Genomic DNA, 20,723 nt, shown 5'->3' on the forward strand with positions numbered 1-20,723 from the left:
GTAGTGACGCACGAACTAGGCCACTGCTTTGGTCACGTGGCTTCGGGGAAGCGTGCTCGATCATCTCGCATCCCGGAGGACCGGGTTTGGTTCCCCTCCAGACCGAAATTTAACGAACTTTTCTTTTCAAATTTACTTTAATTTACTTTGTTCATAGGAGCCTTCCTGAGAATTTTTACGTCAATACTAGCATTCTTTGTCAATTTTTACTCTTTCAGTCACCGTCTTTCTGTCACGCCGACTTAGCTGACGGATTCTCGCTCAATGGGGCATGTAATGGCTTCGCATTAATAACGGATCGACGGTCCTGTCCGTGACAGGAGGCTTGTTTCTCGATCCCAGTCACACTGCCCCAGTTGGATTGCGTTAAGAGCAACGCGGTATTAGGCAAACGCAATCAGGGTCACTGCCTCTAACTAAAACTAAGGACGAGCTAATCCCGGCACAGCGGCCGTACGGCGCAAGTTGCGCCAGTGTCCGCTTTCGTTATTTATCTCCAGAAGATTCACTTGCAGAGCAAACATTAACCCCGCAAATCACAGCTAGCTGCGGGCAACAAGATTGTTGGGCAAGCGTTTGCCGGGTCCTTGTAACAACTGGCCGTATGCCTGTTGGTCATTGTACACAAAATTCCCTAAACGCGGTCTCCATCTTATCCCAGGGACAGCCATTTCCAACAGAGAAATAAGTGGAGCATTGCTGTACGATGCGTGCTATTCGAGGTTATAGGGAAATAGCGAAGCACATTTGCTCGGTGGAGCAGGGGATGACAATTGGACCGTGACGGTCAGGGGCTTTCCGAGAAATCGGCCTCAGTTGAAGCATTCATGGATTGTCCGTGGATGTTACGTAACGCCCTGTTGCGGGCAGGACTGATCCAGCTTTCGATACGTTCAAGGGAATTACGTGAGCTGTTTATGCAGCTTTCTTTGTAGCTTGAGGGTTACGTTTGGTTTCCTCCTGCTCCTGTATACAGGGCCTAGCTCACAAACACCGACGAACAAGAACTAAAGAGAAGGATAGAAAGACAGAAAGAAAGCAAGAAAGGCAGGCGCCAGCCGAATGACAGGAGTGCAGAGAGAATCGGCTGCACAATCCACGCAGCTCGTTATGGGAAACTTTGGCCGGGGATGCGCCTCCGCGCTGGCTGAGCGAGTGCGTTGCCTAATGAGGAGGCCCAGCTGGGGATCGCGTGATATCCGTAGACACCTCGATTAGTTTCGCCCGCTGTCATCCGGGGCTCCACGTCGTCGCTGCCTTCGGGAGCTGCGGCAGCGTATCCACACGGTTTGGGGACGTGTCCCACGGGATTCGTAATGCGCTGCGTTGTTACACATTGTGGCACATTGACACAATGATGCATTGCGACGCGTTGTTCCGCAAGCACTTGGTAACGGCCTATCGAGATCGATGAAAAGCGAGTCGCCCCATCGGAAAATCCTTTATGCCCTGTACCATAATCCTCTTTGTTCCTACGCGGTTGATACAGGGACAAAGTGGATTATGAAACAGGTCACATAGGGTTTTCCCATAACGCAATTAATTAATCCAGGACATCGAGCAGAAAGGACTGCATATAGGTAGCGATAAGTACTAGAAACGAAATGGTGTTGATTGCTTCTACACGTGTGAAGCTGCCTAATGCAAGGAGAAAGCCAAAGACAGAGCACTTGCGTCAGCCCACGGAGAAGGTGCAGAAGTCACTGAGTCATATACAGGGTGTTTCACTTAACTTGAGCCGAACTTTAAAAAAAATATGCAAATAGTACGCACCTGGACAGAATCAAAATACTGTTGTTTGCCATCGCTAGGAGATACCCACATTATATTTTTTTTGCATTGCGCCTAATTGGGCAATCAGTGTTAATAAACTAACCAAACTTCTCAATTATTATAAATAGATTAAAGGCGTCAATGAGAAACTTGTAGAGCGACAGGAAGAAACTCCCGACACAGCTTTCTGTTGCTCAATACGTGCTACATTAAAGAGTTTTTCCGAGCGTGAACGAAGCCCGCGAATATACGCGAAGTCCCTCGAGTGGTCAGTTGCGGGGAAACTTAACAAGTAGTAACCAGCACTAGTAACTAGCACTAGCACGAGGAAGTAACTAGCGTCACTGATGATGTCAATTTCTCCTTCAAGCTTCAACACTTCACTTCAAGAACGCTTCAAGAATGGCACTCGCCTTGGAATGTGCCCTGTCGTCGCGATCTAACTTCGTTGGTATGTGAAGCCGGTTCCACTTAATGCTACGCCATAGAAGATTAAGCTTCGAGCACCCCTTTCGAAGGAGAAGCACGTCAGAGTGAAATTGACATCGTCATTTCATATGCTGAAATAGCCCGCAAAACAATACTTAAAAAAATAATTCCGTGCAGAGTTAGAATTTAACAATGGAAGCAAACGCTCACGCTCATGAATTATATATATATATATATATATATATATATATATATATATATATATATATATATATATATATACATACGGCAGAACAACTGGTAATGTATATCGTATCCGATGAAGATGCGGGTGACTGTTGCCGCTTTAAGAATTCTCTGAGATTACCTGATGATCGCGAACTCTTAACAGGTGTGTATCCTAAATAGCATGAACCGAAGAGGAGCTCTTAAATGCCTGCAAATGTGTTCGAACCAATTCGAGTGTTTGTTCCAAATTTCTCAGTTCTTCTTTTTTTTACTTGATTTAGGATTTTGGCAACCAATCCTTAAGTGGCTGACTCAATATCTCGGCTGGATTGGCTGACTGTCTGCTGAATTATGCTTCGACAATTTTAGTATGCCGCGCGTAAAGGTTGTTCGCGAATACATTGCATGCTTCTGGTAGTGGGACGTCAGGCAATTTCTCTCCTTTGGCGCCAGCTCTTTGTGTTTCCCCATTGACATTGATTTTGAGTATTATTTCTGTAATGATGTCGTCATAAACACATTCATTTGCTCCTAAGCGTATTCGTGTATTGGTGGCTAATGATATATATAATCTCACTTAGAGCCCGGACCAATAATTGTGGCCAAAGTTGCAATAATTACTTTTGGTCGATGGTAGATGTTTGTGTCGTTCTCTTCGTTTTACTTGTACGCGAATTTGCATGACTGCCCTTCCAATGCCACAGTAATTGCCCTTCCAGTGCCACTGTGAACCTACAACGACCTGTACACCGTGAAAAAAAAAGGAAGAACATGTTACCAGGAGCATTACTGTTTATATAAACGCATAAGTCACTACGACAAACCAGTGGTGCACCATTGCCCAACACGTACCGTCGACTTAGTCGATTTATATTAAGATCTAAGAAGGAAGGATATTCAAGCCACGATGAGTTTTCCGACCTTTCGTTATTCTTCATCTAAGTCTGCAACAAGTTCTTTTGACACTTGCTGAGCAAAAGTTTCTGAACAGAAAAAAAGAAAACGACGGCGACATGGTAAGGCATTTTCATTCGTTCTCTGTAGTTTTCAGCGGGCCTTGTTTCATCTCTCTTGTGCATTATATGCTTGCATTTCTTTCGCAAGTTTGCATTCATCGAGACCTGCCAGTACAACTTGCCGTATAGTCCGTTTCGAGTGTGACTGATGGCGTCCTCACCCCGTCAGAAAAGCGGAGTCCCATATATCATTTGCGAATTCGGCGCAGGGGTCGTCAGTTTCTCGCATCTCGAGAAAAAGTTTCAGGGAAAAAAAAAAGAGAAGTTACGAAAGAGAACGAATCGAAAACGGCCGACAATATGCCAGACATGGTTAGATGCGGTCGTCCTTCTTCTCAGAGGCCGCGTTTTCGTTGTCGGTTTGGTTTGGCGCGCCAAATTTGTCAGTCAGTCCAAGTTACGCACGTATGTATATGTACCCTTCACGCCAAGAATGGTGGCAACTGCGCGAACACGTCGCCAAACTTTACTGCCATACTTTTCCGGTCGTATGCAAGCGAGTATGCCTGCTGTTGTTGCCGTTGGTTTAGAGCATGTCATTAGCTAGCGTTATTCAGTTAGGTTCGATTAATTATTTCATAGAGGTTGAAGTCCCAACGACAACTTGGAGCCGCAAGAGACAGACTGGCGGAGGTCTGCGATTTTTATAACCACCTGGTGTTCCTCACTGTGCACCTAAATTTAGGGACGCCACCATTATGGCATATCGCATTCATCAAAACACAACCGCCGTGGTCGGATATCGAACCCGCCACATCGTGATGAGCAGTAGAATGCCATAGCCACTGTACCCCACGGCAGCCTAACTAAGTTGAACCACTGGTCTTCATTGCGAGGAATCACTTTCTAGTACTTGCGATTTAGTAGTTTCTTTTGTTGCCTTCTTTCGTTGTTTCTTTATGAGTATGATGCATGTATATGCACATTGCAGTGCGTGGTACCATTTGTATTTCACATGACTAAGGAGAAAGGGCAAGAGAAAGCAGCGGTAATGCAGCTTTAGACTGCTCCCATCCCCGAAAATAAGTACTTCAACTTAGGCGGAAACATTATAAGATAACAAATACAATAAAGCTCCATACATTGCTCAAAGGAATCTCTACTAACAACATGCAAGTGATATGATCAAGCAATAGAAAATAAAGCAAATGCCTAGACAAAAAAAGCACCACAATGGTTTGAGCACTGCAGCAAAAAAGATGTCAAAAAAGCATTTTCCTAATGTTCCTATATGAGATTGTTCTTAGTGATACGTACTATCCATCGTAGTATCCTTTTACATACTATCCGTTGACGTGGCCGGCTGTTGAGCCTTGGCTGTATTTTGACGGCAGAATGCGATCATACGTCGTAACTTCCACTACTGCGAATGAGAGCATCCTGTGATTGATTCATTCGTTTGTGTGTTTCTTAATTGCTTCATTAGCTGGTTTCTCATTTAACTTCAGCTGGAATTTTGTTATCCCTTTGACGTCTGGCATGTGCGCACTCGAATAGCCCCTCTGATTTAAATCATGTCTACACCTTGACGCTTTCGAGATGCAAATTCAGGTAGTGCACACTGCCGATTTTCTAATTGATACCTGGACGAGATTTCTAAACTGCGGTTTCAATTTTGATGAGAAAGAGCGATGACCAAGACTTTAAAAAATCCGAACGAAGAATGACGTGTCAGACTGCTGAATAATTAAAAGGCTGACCTTTACCTTCACCAGTGCGCGAGCACAGCCGCTGAATCCTGCACTCAATTCCTTTCTTTCTTCGTGGCTTTGTAAAGGAAATTTTACCGGTAGCGCATAATTACGAATTGGATACGCCCCAGTTTACAATGCAAGTAAATGAGTACACCTAGAGAGTAAAGAGAGTGCGCAGCATCAAGTTTCACCTAACATGGACATGACATTGCAAATTCTTTCTTCGAACTGAAATGCGAATGGAATAATTTCTCGCAGCATCCTTCATTACTCTGCCTATAATCACACAGGCCGAGAACTCGACTTAAATAATGCATGTTCGGTTTACTGAGCAAATATTAAAACAAAGAATGGATGGAGCGCGCGATATGCATCCCAGAAGCACAATTATTGATCACATCACACCACAGCTTTCAAAAAAAGGTATTTACTGGTGGAAACGTTAACATTACGAAGGAAATGTTGCCATGTTTATGTGAATGGAGCAATGGTGACTGCGCAAGATTCGAACCTGCACCACTCACGGTAACTTCAAAGTTCTCACTACTTTGCTTGGTCACTCGTGGCTTCTTGGGTGATTTGACCGGCCGTCGGGGAACTGGTCGATAAACATGAAGGAAGTTAGAAACCCAGGTTAAGATGACCTTTCAAAGGAAATGGCTAATTAGGCGGCAGACGAGGCATAAGCATATAGGAACGATCCCAGCACACTCAACCATTCTACAGGAAAGACTACAGCTAAGGCGCCGTCATCCCAGATGCTGGCGTAGTGGAGCACCTCTTTAAAGATGATAATCTTTGACTAAGCCATAAAGAAAAGGGTAAACCAACTGCTTAAAAACGCATATTCTTGTGAAAAATTGTGTGAGGATAACTTTGATGGGAAAAAAAAGAAATAGCCCTTTTCATCTGTGCTTTTATTATTCTCTCTCTCTCTCTCTCTCTCTCTGTGTTATGTGCAGGCGCTTCTTCATGTGGAAACTTATCGCATGAACGAGCAGCGGTGGACGCCTTAATGATTCGCTCGATTAGTCAGCCCGGGTAGACGGCTCAAGCCAAGAGATTGTGAACATAGGCGGAAGTAATCTCACCGTGATGGTGTTCGGCCAGCTACGCCTAATGCCGTGTAGGTGTGTGGAGCGAGCTTTGCCGCATGGCGAGCGGTAAATTAACAAACACCGCATCTCAAGGTTCACTGCCGAAGCGAATTCAGCAAAAATCAAGGAGAAACGAAAAAATAAGGAGTAGAAGCAGAAGCCCGTTGGGCCACAGCTGCTCCCGGACAACCTCATTTCGCCATATCTTACTTTCTTTTTCTTTTTGTTTAAATTTCCTTCTCCCTTTCGTCAGAAAAAATTGCTGAAATATTTTTTTTCTTGTTGTCTGTCTTACGTCCGGGATGGTTAATTTCTCGGCAAAACTGTTTTTCCGGTTTTTTGAACGTTTCGTTTTCAATTTTTTTTTTTACCGTGGACCTCACTAAACTTAATTGCACACTAAGAAAGTAAGCCTTCCCTCACGTTTTTTTAATCAGGTCTCAGTGCTCAGAGCATTAGGGTCTGTCATACATATGCAGTAACAGTAAAGTCCTATGGGACGAAGCTGTGAAAGGATGTTACTAGCACTTTTGCAATAAACGACTTGTTGAATTCAGTGCTCTGAAAACTTACCCTAGGCTGCGGTGACTAGTGCTATGTAAAAACTGGGGTTCCGTTTGCGTAAAAAATTCTGTTACGTGTCCCTCCTTTTTTTTCTGTTCACGCTAGTTATCACCAAGGATTACATTTTCATTATAAACGTTTCCTTTGCCATCATGTGTAGTACACAGAAATTTTTTTATCATTTACTGAAACACATGAAGAAGCAGAGTTCTGTCACTCCGGTAGAATTGGAGGATCAAGAAAGTGAGTGTTTGTGCATACTTTATTGTTTATAAATAAATACCCACATAAAAGGGCGTTCCACACAGTATTGTCAGATATATGTTGGAATGTTCCTATATTTAGCTAAGCAGAGAACGTCTGAAGAAAGATACAGAAATTCCGAGAATGGTCTACTCATGCTTAACCATTGTTTGGCTCGGCTGTGGCTTCGTTTTCTTTTTATTAGTTTTTCTTACTTGCTTTTCCTAGCTTATGCGCGTGCACGTATAGCCTTTCCGGTGGCAAATAATGCTTAGCCTTTAGTAGAAAATTGTCAGCTTTTTTTCGTCGCTTCCGATCCTTTCCATGTGATCGTACCAATTGAGCCGGAACGCTGGGCACGAGGGCTCCTCGACGGGGCAGAGCGGTCGTGAGGGAACATCAGCTGCCGCAGTAGTGCGTAAGGCGTTGTGTGAGGGGAGCGGGTGTCGCCTAGATGCCATGCCATCCTAGCTGTCGCTCTCCTAAGCCTGTTTCTTTTCTTTTTTTTGAAAAATGAAGGTGGAGAATTTTTCTTTAACGAGGAGTCTTTCTTTTTCGACGAACCCGCATAGCTTTCCGTTCTAGAAATTGCTACGATTAGGTCGATGTCCAGTTACTTCTCCCCACCTTGTGGATTTCCGCAGAACTGTTACGTCACACTCTTGCCTTTGCTTCGAATGGTTAATAAGTTCGACTTCGACCTGTGGTGGATCTGGTGGCCACTGGTTGTAGCTCAGATGGTAGAGCGGCTGCCCCTCAAAAGTGGTGGTCCCGGGCTCGAGTCTCGGACCAGCAGGACGAATTGTTCTTCAACTGCGAAGCTTGTCTTTCGATGTACCCTTATTGTAGCAATTCCTACGATTGGGTGGATGTCTGATTTTCCCATCATTAATTACTTCTCGCCACCTTGCGGGTTTTCGCGAAACTACTACATCAAGCCTGTGTTATGCGCGCGTTCCTTGTGCACGCAACATCTGAACTGCGTTCTGACTGTGCCTCGGGTAAGGCCCAATGAAAACGCGCAGAGCGTCTCAGCGCACTCGCTTACCCGCGAGATGTTCATAACTCAAAGGACGCTAAGCAGCCTTCGAATGGACATTGGGCCACCCCCAAAATCTCCGGTTGGCCCGCATTTAAATTTCAAGTTAACCAACCCGGAAAATTCGAGTTGGCCCACCCCCAAATTCCACTTGACCCATGTCCGAATTTCACGTTCGTCCACCACCAAATTTAAGTTGGCCCACTCCCAAATTTAGGTTCGGCCTCCCTCAAGTTTCCAGTTGGCGCATCCTGTAACTTAAGTTGGCCGACCCTGTAATTTCAGTTGGCCCACCCCCGAGATTTGAACTTGGCCCACCTCCATATTTCAAGTTGACCTCATAGTCGACACACCCCGACATTTAAGTTGGACCAGCCCTACTACATGCTTCGATTCCCACGCATTTCCTAAGGAGCCATATGTTTCTCTATCTGTATTCCCTCTTTATATTATGTTTATTCGCTTTATATTGCTCCTTCTCGCTTAAAAGCTACCAAGCATCTACATTGACACTATCATAACAATTAAATGTGTTAACTTTGCAAATTACGCATTTTTGAGCAGATACAAGGAACCGCACTTCACGCGTGACGGGGTTGTGGAGCTCGCCAGAGATTTCTCACACTTTAAAAAACAAATTTTTTGCTTATAGCTCGGCCTTCGATAGAACAAACACGATCGTGGGCTTAGATCTATTTGTACGCACTTCGTAGTTTCGAACCTGCTTCACCAGCCGGACGTACAGTCGCTCTGCCTTCACTGCCAGCGCTGCCTGCGTCCACCTCAGCGACCCGCCGTCCTTATCATCTTGACTGGCGCTGCCACACTCCCTCCTCCATCCCGTGCGACCATTCCTTCGGGCTCCCCAAAACTGCACTAACGCAATAGTAGTGAACCCCCCTGCCAGCGGCGATGTTACGCGCTTGGTTAAGCACCAACTAGGCGTAAGGGCGGCCAGCGAAGTAATCTTCTCCGCGCTGTCTCGTAACCCGAAGGCGGTCACCCAAAACGAGCAAGATACTGCTCGGCGTTGCAGAAACAAAAGCCGGATGGACTAATCTGTCTCTCTTGGACGCGCGTCGGCACTGCGCGAGCTTTCGTGATGGAGTGTTTTGACCCACATTCGCGAGGGAACCGTTGGCGACTCTAGACGACGGGAAAGTGATACGGCTCGCCGCGTCACCGTAGATGAATGGGATCGCGGCCAAACGTATCTGAGCGCGCCTGACAAGCTAGCCGAGCCGGCGTAGTTAAGGCCGAGTCTGCAGCCGTGCGAAGGCAAAATGTGGGGCAAACTTCTCTTCCTGCCTTTGCAGCAGCACCACCTTCCTGAATTGCGGCTGCCTGCCTCCGAGTTTAAGGGCAGTTGAGAAGATGCGTGTAACTGTACATGGCGGTAAAACGGGCTACGTGAACGAGCGCCGCATTGTATAGAATGCATATATGCATTGCTAACCGGAATGTGCAAGAGCGGTGCGCACTGTTTCTGATTAAGCAAAGCAGCTTCTGTGCCGCTGCTTATCCTTCGACGCTTTGCGATGTGTTCGGCGAGCTAGGCTAAGCCGCTTGGCTGACATATCGCTCTCGGAGCAAAAGAATCTGTTATCTTCGCCGATGCCTTCTTCCATGCACAAGGTCACAAAAGCCCTATTGCGCTTCTTGAAGGCGACTGGACTGGACGAGCGGTCATGAATCTCAGCGAACGTTTCTCGGCGAATGTGTTTACACAGACTGCGTCTTTATCGTTGCTGTTGTGATAGCAATAATATGGGCACTTCGAGCGCATTTCCGCCAACTCCGTCGCAGTGGCGTTCCGCATCAATTCCTAGCGCGATAAGATGATGGCCGCGCGTCGTGCAAGTGAAAGTGTGTGCGTCAGCCGAGGAGGATGGAAGCTCGAATCTCACGCCCGTAAGCGAGTAAGGCGGGGAGGAAGCCCGTTGCCTTACACTGCGCGCAAGGCAGCAGCGATGGGGTGGGGGGGTGGGTGTCGTTCTCTTCTGGTGGTAGCTTCGTATGACACGGTTGAGCGCGCCCTCGCGAGCGCCATCTTGAAAGAGATCTGTGGTAGGTACAGAGTATATGCGCGTCGAGGGCTGATGGCTTTGCGTGCGCTCCGTTCTCGCGGCTTAGTTCGCTTTGAAGCGAGAGACTGCACAAAGAGCATGTCGCTCGCTGCTGCTGCCCCTATTCCTCACGCCACCGTAACGATTGCCAGTGTCTGCGGCCATTGAGTGAGATTTATTCATGAGACTGCCAACTAGCCCGAACCGACGCTTTGCTCAGGTTTATTGATGTTTGCTTGTTGCCGGGTGACACCGCTCTTGTTAACTTAGTAAACGAATGTTGAGAAACTTGTACGGCCGAATGAACTGCAATATTTACTTAGTACAACTGTCTAATAACTTGTTATCGCAATCGATGATCCTTGCATGGCCTTTCGGGTGGAGCGGCGAAATTTTTTTTCCTGTCATCGTTCCATTTTATAATCTCACTTTCCTCATCCCCTAGTGCACGACAGCCAACCAGACACGGTCTTAGTTATCTTCTTTTGCTGTCATTAGTCGTCCCTCTCTTTGATCTAAAAAAGGAACCATATCCATACTTAAGAACAGCTGGAAAAGGTGGGAGGAAACCGCACTCTACTCAAACTTGAGAAATGATAGCAATGATAATTAAGATAATGATCACCATCATTATCTTGTTGTGCTCTTTGTAACGGGCGATAGACGGGTTACCCAGATCTGACTTAATATATTATTCGGCACGCTGCCAAATTTGCGACTGTTCATGTGCTCTTTCTGGTAGCCGTCGACGCTAGTTGGCATTAAATAACAGAAGCAGGGTGCTAGAAACGCCCTGGTAAAACTGTACCCGCGGCATTTTTCGTCAACATTTATTCTTTCCGTCAAAAAAAAATCCTTGAAGTTATTCTTAATTTATGAAGAGAATATCCAAGCTTCAGCACCAGTTCTTGCTCTAAATGGAAGCGGACGTCACTGAATTTTGACAGTGCGGCATGTCATGCGATGTCTTATATGCAGGCAGTGATGTCAAACTCACTGTGGCTTTCCTTTTTTTTCGCGAGTCACAGGATTCGGTAGAACTGCCATCGTGCGCATTGGACTTACTCAGCCTTAAGTTGACCAGCGGAGGCTAAATGTAACGTAGAATAATTGTAATTGAATAAACGAACGATGAATTAATTGTGATAGATAGATAGATAGATAGATAGATAGATAGATAGATAGATAGATAGATAGATAGATAGATAGATAGATAGATAGATAGATAGATAGATAGATAGATAGATAGATAGATAGATAGATAGATAGATAGATAGATAGATAGATAGATAGATAGATAGATAGATAGATAGAACCTAAACCTATAACAGCCTAACAGTTTTATCAGTGCTTTCCAAAGGACGCTTCCGCTTTCAAAACCTGTTCCTGCAGCATCGGAGACGTGCCTGCTTTGATTCTGCTCACTTTAAAGCGGGCGCACTCTGTTTAACAATTTCAAGAATGAGTCATTTAATGCCATCTATCGGCTGTCACTGATGCTGGTCCTCAGGTTTTTTTTTTTTTTTCCCAGTTCCTTCATTGTGGGTCCTTAATTGCCAACATAGCATCAGCTGAGGCCTTTTGAGAACAGATCGGCTGTCTGCCTTGCTGAAGCTGGATTTTCTTTTTATGCGTCTGTTTACCGCTCTTTCAGCACTGTTCTTGTTCTACATTTTTATACCTTTTTTAATATCTGTCCCTTGTCCCATAAACACCACTGTTAATTTTATATGAGAGTTTCCTGCCTTCCCTCGTTGTTTTCTTTCTGTCTCTTTTATGATAGTGCCTGTGTTTCGAAACTAAAACCTTGCCCTCCGCACCGCTCTAAACCAGTTAGACGGAGCCCTATCACAACAGACAAAACATCGGGGCTACGGCCTTGCACGTAACTGTTGCAGATAACCACAAAAATTCGCTGCAACAACTCCCGGTGGAAATTGCCTCGAATAATCGTCTGTGACGCAAAGCGGGGTAAATATTCAATTACATTTCCGACTCGAGTGCACATCAACTTTTCGCTTTTTCTTCTTCGCGTAATCTTATTCTCGCCTGAAATCTACCCCTAGTCAAGCATAACCAACAGGACTCATTCGTGGTTAACGTTTGTGAGTTTAATTTGTACTTTCTGTCTCTTTGGTTCTCTGTCTCTCTATCTCTCTCTTTCTCTCCGTAATTTTTTTTCTTTTCTTCGCGGGAGACAGATCTATCTCTTCCAATTGAATCAATATATTTGTCGTCCTCTTGACGTGCTGCCTTCTCTTGACTTCGAAGCGACTGTGCAACTGCACAGGGAAGAAGATGCTCTTGACTGTAGGAAAGCGGTTGATGAAATAAGGTACCCACAGAAGACAAGATTTTCATCCACCCGTGAATGTAGCAGGAAGCCACAAAGAAAACCCGCGCTGATTTCTCAAAAACAAAGCATTGCAGTTGAGCGAAAAATTCACCCCGTTCCGGGATTCAAATCCCGTGTGTAGGTTCCGGGTTCGGATACCGGAACAACTCAAACGTTTCGCTCAGCTGCGATGCTTTGTTTTTGAGAAATCAGCATGGGTTTCCTTTGTAACTTCGTGCCCCATTCGCGAGTGGATGAAATTTTTTCCCTTTCACGAACCTTCTCCCTCTCTTGCAGGATTCCATAGAAATTAGTTGCCAATGAGGAACATATATTATGACTGTGGATCCACCCTTGCTGCTGAATGTTTTATTATTATGTTGCCCACCGCTTCTCAGGTTTTGTGTGCTCAGGAGATTTACTAGACCAAGACACACTTGAATCGGAAACGATATCAATTGTGTTTCAGACATGGTGTGTGTGTTTTTTTTTAATTTGTTGTCTGTTCAAACTTTACTACGAAGAGTGTACACCGAGATCATATGCCAAATTTGAAAAGCAAGGGCGACCAAAATGTAACAGGCACTGCGTTGCTTGTCCTTCACTTTGCACACCTCAAGAGGAAAACCTTGTGAAACGTTGTTACCACGAATCTACTGCAATGCGCCTACTGGCGTTCGCGCTGGCATATTAAGCCTGCGGGATTGAAGCCGCATTTCTACCGGACCGAAGTGCACACTATTCGGCGCTTCCCTAAACATCTCTCTGGGCGCCGGGGGATATATTCCGGCCGGGATAATTGTTACACGGCTGTAGCTCGACGCCACGCCGAACGTATATCGTAAATATGCTTTGTGGTATGGTCTATATACACTGCCGCAGCATTTGTAGTTGCTCCGGTGCCGGCAATCCAATTTGTCACAAGACATGTGCGTCTTGCGTAAGAGGGCAAGACTGACCAACTTTGATCGAGCACCCGCCGTGGTTGCTCAGTGGCTATGGTGTTGGGCCGCTGAGCACGAGGTCGCGGGATCGAATCCCGGCCACGGCGGCCGCATTTCGATGGGGGCGAAATGCAAAAACACCCGTGTGCTTAGATTTAGGTGCACGTTAAAGAACCCCAGGTGGTCAAAATTTCCGGAGTCCTCCACTACGGCGTGCCTCATAATCATAAAGTGGTTTTGGCACGTAAAACCCCAAATATTATTGTTATTAACTTTGATCGAGCCGTCAAAAACGCCTATCTTAAGCTTTTTTTCAACCACAGTTTCAGAACATTCTTTCGCAGTTTACACATTCCTAGCCCCTGCGCTGAGACCGGAGGTAAAGCTTCCCTATACCACGGGTCTCATGGAACTTGGGCTAAAATTTAAAACTGTGATAGTGCCACGTAGCTGGACAGAACCAAGGTAATTCTGCAGTGTTTGTCATGCTTTGGACAAAGTCAGAATATATGTATTTTTTATTTCGCCTAATTACATAATTAGTTTACCAATTAATCAACTCCTCAAGTATTACGTTCAGAGAAAAGGTGCCGATGAGAAAATTATAGATCCCCACGAAAAATACTGCATCCAGCTTTCTAATGCCTGGTACAGGCTACATTATTTTTCTTTCTTTTTCCAAGCCTGAAAGAAAGATCACGAAATATAAAACAGTGCAGCGCAACTAGTCTGCCCTCCCCCCCATCCCCTCCCATTCCCGGGGGCCTAGTACGTCACGCGGGGGAAAGAGGAAAGGGTGGCATAGGCTTGATCTCACCATCGGGAACGTGATTCATTTTCTTTTTAAACGAGATGCTCTTAAAGGCAGCCGTATCACCAAGTAGCCACGGTCGGAAAAATCCGGGATCGTTCGAGAACAAAGGATTCGCCTTAATGTGACATGCAGAATAATTGCGGGTCGTATAGGGGCCATACCTGAAGGCGCATCATAGATTGTGCTGGGCTCCGAGGTAGTTTGAAACGGTTTGCCGCGGACAACTCTCACGTTTCGCGTTTAGGCTTTTTTTATGTTTTTGTACATCACCAACAGCCTGCGTTGATCGCTGCGGTAATTAATTTCGATTCTCGGTTGCCCCGGGAGCAGCCGTCATGGTACAGAATGGGAGATAGAGGCCCATGGTTGCCAAACAGTGCGATGCGATACCGGTCGCCGCGGCACTGCCTGACTCTACAACGAATTCGGGACACGAGTGGGAGATGGTTGCGTTAAATACCGGGTTTTCTCGTACATTAGCCACAAGTTATTTACAATTTAGAATATGTATTGCGCTTTATGGTGGCTATAACACGGACTCAGATGAGTGCTTTCATTTTATACGCGACTTTATTTCTTAGCTTCTTTTTGTGTGACAAGCAACATGTTTGTCTTCGTAAGAGTAATACTCCTGTATTGAACAATACAACTTCAAATATTAACAATCCATAGGATGCGAAACCCACAGATGTAGCAGTAACGCTACCGTAAACGGGGCCTGTTGGGTAGGTTCACAATAGTATCGCTGGTGTAGCCGTTATTTCGCAAGAAGTCAAACCTGTAATCAGGTGAAGTTTAGTAATACTCTTCTTTTATATGTTCCGTTCAAAGTTCCGAAGTTTGATACACGGCATGAGTGACGACTGTTTTTGTACATGTATGTATGTGTTGTGTGTATATATATATATATATATATATATATATATATATATATATATATATATATATATATATATATATATATATATTGGTAATTAAAAAATTTCACAATGAGAGCTAGCTCAGGTATCTCGAAAGGAATTCTCTCGCTCCACGCAGTTCTGCTCTGGTATCCTGTCGTCCTATTGGCATTTTTTTTTTCACCGCGTGCAGTTTCTGCCGCAGATCTGACGTCTTATCTCGATGACGTATATAGGTGGTTGAGACGAGGCGACAAAAAACATTTTCCTTCGCAAACAGACATCAAGCTTGAATTCTCGCAGCCATTTGTGTACATTGTTTTTGCGCTCTGGTAGAAACACAGCATCAAACAACATTCGGTGCGTGTCATGAACTTGGCCACCACAACGTTCCAAAAGAAAAAGGCTGAAATGCAGCACTGGTGAAGTGAAATACATTGAAGAATAAGCTTATTACCGTACAAATTCTGGCAAATGTCATTTGTCATTCGTCTGGTAAATGTCAGCAGTTTGGTAAATGCCATCGATCTTAGCAAGGTATAGCAGCACTGTGAAATAAGGCAAGCAGCCTTCTGTAAAAATGTTAGAACTTGCCCATATTATTTTGAACATGCTTTCACAAAGGCCATTAGACATCATATTTCGTTATATCTCTTTCTACATTCAGGACAAGAATAAGTATAACGTGTGCTCATAAGATAATTATTTTCAAAGGGCTTACTACCGGTCTTGTTTGTCTGTATCTCCATTAATTCTTTAATATTATATTCCAATATTTGGTTTAAATATTACATCTCTTGAATGCTGTTTCAAAGTTATGTTAGGAGATCTGATTCAAAGCCCACAACCCCGTACATTTCCCTCGCACGATGCTCCTATCGTGTCGTTTATTTTTCATTCGCACACATTGCCCACTTGTACGAAGAAAATGTGGCCCTTTTTTCTTTAAGATCTTACTTTTGATTTTTTTTTGCTAGGACTAGCAGTGCAATCAAATGGCTGAGTGGAAGTCTTCGGCTGGTGAAGGAAGCCGGTGACCATCATCTTCGGAGGCATGCAGTTTTCCTTATCGTCGCGAGAAAGGAAAAGTTTGTTTACTGGCTATTGAAGGAGGTACACTGGCGATAAAATCAGCTTCCTTGGCGAAAAGGAAACAAAGTCCGTGGCAAAAAATAAAGTAAGTCTTATGAGGGAAATGATGAAAGTACGGCGGAGCATCAAGTAGTTTACCCGAGGCGCAAAAGGACATGAGAGTATAGGACTCTCTGCGTTTCATTTCCAAGTGGTAGGACACATTAGTATTTTTTTGTGTCTTTTTAAATTTAACTTGAGCTCCGTGCAGCACATCACAGATCTTGTACGCACTAACATTTACAAGACTAAAGATAACAATGTTTTACCACATTTCTGGGTTCATTTTTTTTCCATTGCGTTCGTAGTTAACGGCTCGAGGAGCTGTGAGAGTATAAACTTCAACATGGGAAACATGATGCAGAGTGTAGCTTGAGTATTAGGCGGTTTGTTTATGGTGCCACCAGGTAGTGAAACTTTTGTCCCCGGAATTCGTAGATTTACACTCGTTCGATGAAAGGCTTTGATGACGAGGTAGTATGTAGTTCTTCAACGGAGCTACTTGTAGGTAGCCAAATGATATATTCCATATATATATATATATATATATATATATATATATATATATATATATATATATATATATATATATATATATAATATGCGAAAGATTAGATTGAGAAACAAACGTTAACTAAACAACCCAAAACAAATAAGGTACCTCTGGCCACTGTGGTTATCATGTGTATATATTTAGTTTATTTTGTCTTCTTTTCTGTGATGTGTAAAATTTTCTGCCCGATTTTTCAATTTTTGTATACCATTCTGGGAAGCGTAGTGTGCTTTCACCTTTCTCAGTGATTTTCTTTTTCTTTTGCACTTCATTCAGTAATTTTATAATATTCCTCTGATAACACAGGTGACGCTGCCATTCTGGTATCTCTGAAATAACAATACTGCACGCGCGATAAAACATAAATGTGCTCTGCGTGTACAGACAAAACGTTATAGCACTCGAATGCACCGCGCCAGCTTTTGCAAGAATTTATCAAATTATTCGTGGTTGAGTGTTGATTCCAGCCTGAAGGCAGTAGCTCTATATGTGTTGATTTCTTTCAAGGGTTAAAAGCATGCAGGCACTAACGAAAGGTGTAATCATCTATTTAGTATTCGCGACTGCAATGATAATAGAGGATATACTAGATGCGTTTAGGTGCAGTGATAAAGAAAACTACGATAAAGAATCCAGTAAGCCTTACGCAACCGAGTGTCTCTCTATTAGTTCAGTAAAATCCTGTACGTTTTGCTGCACCCTCACTGACGATCCTTTTATCCGTTATCAGCGAAAACCTATGAAAGAATAATCTTTCATCTGTCAAAGGAAAACCACCAATAAGGTATTTTCATTCGCAAACGAAAGTAGCATATGCATGACATCCCATTGTATTTCATCCCATATCTTGTCGCAAGTGTCAAGAAATTTACAGGAAGACAATGAATAATGGCTTTTGTAAGTGTTCCTTCATATTTACAGCAATCAGGTGTGCTTGCTTTTTAGTACTTCACAAAGCCCACAACAGTCAACCCCGCGACCTTCAATACTTATGTCTCATTTCGGCTTTCAATGGCACCAAGGCATTGTTCCTGAGGATTCGAAAGTAACTCTCCAAAAGCAAAAAAAAAAGAAAAACTTCAGAGATAGCTTGATAAATGAGCCTGTTAATATTCTTATATGCTTATGACTAGTACTGCTATGATGTCTTTTAAACAAAATGCGTGTAATTATAAGCAAAGCGTTCGATAAGTTTTCACTAATTATTACGGGCGAGAGAGCTGGAGCAAAAGTCGAATATGGTTCTGCCATAAAAAAAGACTGAATTGTTATAACAATAGCAATGCAAATCGGTAGAAAATATCGAGGGACGATTTAGTTTGATAACTGACGAGTTTGAGCGATGATTTCAATATGTGGTCTCACTTTCCGAAGCACCAAGCACCAGAGAAAAGCTTTGGCGAGACCTATAATGCCGCCTACTGACACAAACCGAAGAAAAGTTTCACGGCGAAAGTGAAAGATAACTCACCCTTTCCCAAACAATGCGAATTCCCCGCAGCCGGCCCAGGACTAGCTCTCCAAACTTTTCCGCTGTTCGGAGTTTCCCGATTTGGCGTTCCCGCTCAACAAGTGTGGCCGCCACCACGCAACACGCTTCCAATAATGGAAACAACCCGACGTTGCACCGCGAACGATCTCGCAACGTCAACCCCGAAGTAGTGGTGGTCTCGTATCACACCGTGCTCCTCTCCTCTTCCACTTCGTCTCTTGCACAGATTATTCCAGGGGCAGGGTAAAAAAGTCACTGGCGTCTAATGGCACGGTAATTCCGCATCGTTGCCATCGGCCCGAACGTAGGCAATCCAGAGCAGACGGCTTGCTGTCGTCTATTAGTAGCAGTTTCTCCACCAACAGTGTGGAACAAACGAATCGAGCAGACTCTTTTTTTCTTCCCCAAGAAGGAGTCGACGGAAGCGGCGCCGAGCAGACGGCGGTGCGAGCGAGTCGTCTGCTAAGTTACAACTCGCGCACTCGCATCGGGCCCTGTCGTCTGCTGGCGTCGCTAGCAGGGATTTCTTTTACTCTTGGCGGGGCTTCTTGCGGGCGAGAGTAGGAGTTAGTGACTCTCGCGGTGGAGAGGGAGCGAAAAGCGACAAGCGCGTATGGCGAAGCGGTCGTTCGACTCCGCCTCCGGGGCATCGTAGGCCAATAAGAGTGCCCGGATCGCGTGGTCGTGCTGCCACCTAGCGACGCTATTGCGCATTAGAGCGGGTCTTTCGAAACCGCGGTGATTTGAAGCAAGCTTTCATGAGCGGAGGGTGAATAAAGGCAGGCCTATATTTTCCTCCTTTCAGATGTACCATTTTTCTTTGGTCGTGCTTTTGGAACCAGACCGTTGTTAATTTGTGTTGTTACTAGAATATGGCAATCTAAAACCTAATATATCTAGGCATATGTCGGGATAATAGATATGCCTACGTTCTTTTGAAAGGAATCTAACAGATATCAAATATGGCCAGGTAAGTTTTGTGCCCATCATTGGGGTTCAGTGTTACAGGTTATACATCAACTTGCCCCTTCACTACCACCTTCCTTCTGCTGGTCTATTGTTATACTCGCGATTTATTGCAAGCACGGAATCATTGTAGTTATCAGATCTTGCTCCTTGTTTGCCTTAATAGTGTATTTATGAATATGTTCCGAAAACCTGCCACTTGGTGTATATATACCCAGTGATGTTTCCTAAACCCATCAATGCGGTGGCACTTTATGTTTGATGCTTGCAATTTTCATTTAAACATGAAGTGGCTATGGATCGGCGTAAATCACTAGGGCCCATGTGCAATCGCCGATGACAAAAGCCAGGCAGAAAGAAGCATAGAAAATCATGTAACCTGTGGCTGGCGAAGGTGGCACAGCCGCATAGTTATACCGCTTTCAACCAAATTCACTTTTTTGTAGCTAGTTTGCAGATGAATCATAGTCGCCGAGTGCGAACGCTTGTGACGAAAGCAGTCCACGTCGCTCTCCTGGAATCGTGAATTCTTAATGCCATATCATCAACTGCTGCTGAACTACACAAAGAAGCAAGGCATTTTTTTCACAAAGCTAGAATGAATTTAGAGACAAATATTGACTTCGAATGACGGCAAGCACGGCAAGCTACAATATCTATGATGAGGCAGGGTAATATTCTAATTATTGAATCAAAGAAAAGGGCGAATCAAGGTTTTGGGACTGAAATGGAATATTGTTGAAGACGTATGCTGAATTTTTCAAACACTACGTGGTGAAATGACATCGATATGAGGCAAGTTTCGAAACGACAGATTCTAAAAGCTTCAGGATTGTTATATGACGCCCTACACTTTCGAGATAATCTTGTGTTAAATCAAAGGTATTCCTCCAGAACATTTGGAAATAAAAGAAACTAAAGTGGGACGACTCAGCAGCCAGCCAGCACCGCTAAGCTTGGAAAGAGTTGGCAGAATGACTTCATCATACACGTAATTTAATTGTAGGCAGATGCTAAGACTGCAACAGGAAAGCTATATAGTTAAAGCATCAATTATTCATCTTTTCACGGACGCAAGTCAGCTTGCGTATGGATCAGCAGCATAGACTGTTACAGTACACTCAGACAGAAGAATGGAGTCTTTTTGCTCATCACGAAAAGAAGAGTCACTGCAATCACATAAGTTACGTGGGCACGCCTTGTGTTATTTGCTGTCACAGTATCAGTCAGATTAACTTGTTACATCAATGCAACTTTCACCGGGAAAGTTAGAACCGTCAAATTCAAGACTTACTCTCAAATCGTGCTCTGTTAGGTCAGGTCAGGTAGACAACACACATTAGTGTTCGTAACCGCACAGAAGAAGTCAAGGTTATTTCCAACAAGAGTCAACAGGATAATGTGAATAGTGAGGAAATTCCAGCTAATTTATTGACAAGA

At 44.2% G+C, this 20,723-nt stretch overlaps 1 protein-coding gene across 1 annotated transcript in view; it reads right to left on the bottom strand.

The window, feature by feature from the left end:
• The window catches only part of LOC142589926 (allatostatin-A receptor-like), an 86,024-nt gene extending 67,225 nt beyond the window's left edge, over window positions 1-18,799 (bottom strand). The window contains exon 1 of the mRNA XM_075701639.1: window positions 18,297-18,799. The gene's annotated coding sequence lies outside the window, so the exon portion shown is untranslated. The remainder of the gene's footprint in view (window positions 1-18,296) is intronic.
• Window positions 18,800-20,723: the final 1,924 nt, after the last annotated feature.

This window comes from Dermacentor variabilis, chromosome 8 (assembly GCF_050947875.1).
Source record: "Dermacentor variabilis isolate Ectoservices chromosome 8, ASM5094787v1, whole genome shotgun sequence".
Taxonomy (NCBI): Eukaryota; Metazoa; Arthropoda; class Arachnida; order Ixodida; family Ixodidae; genus Dermacentor; species Dermacentor variabilis.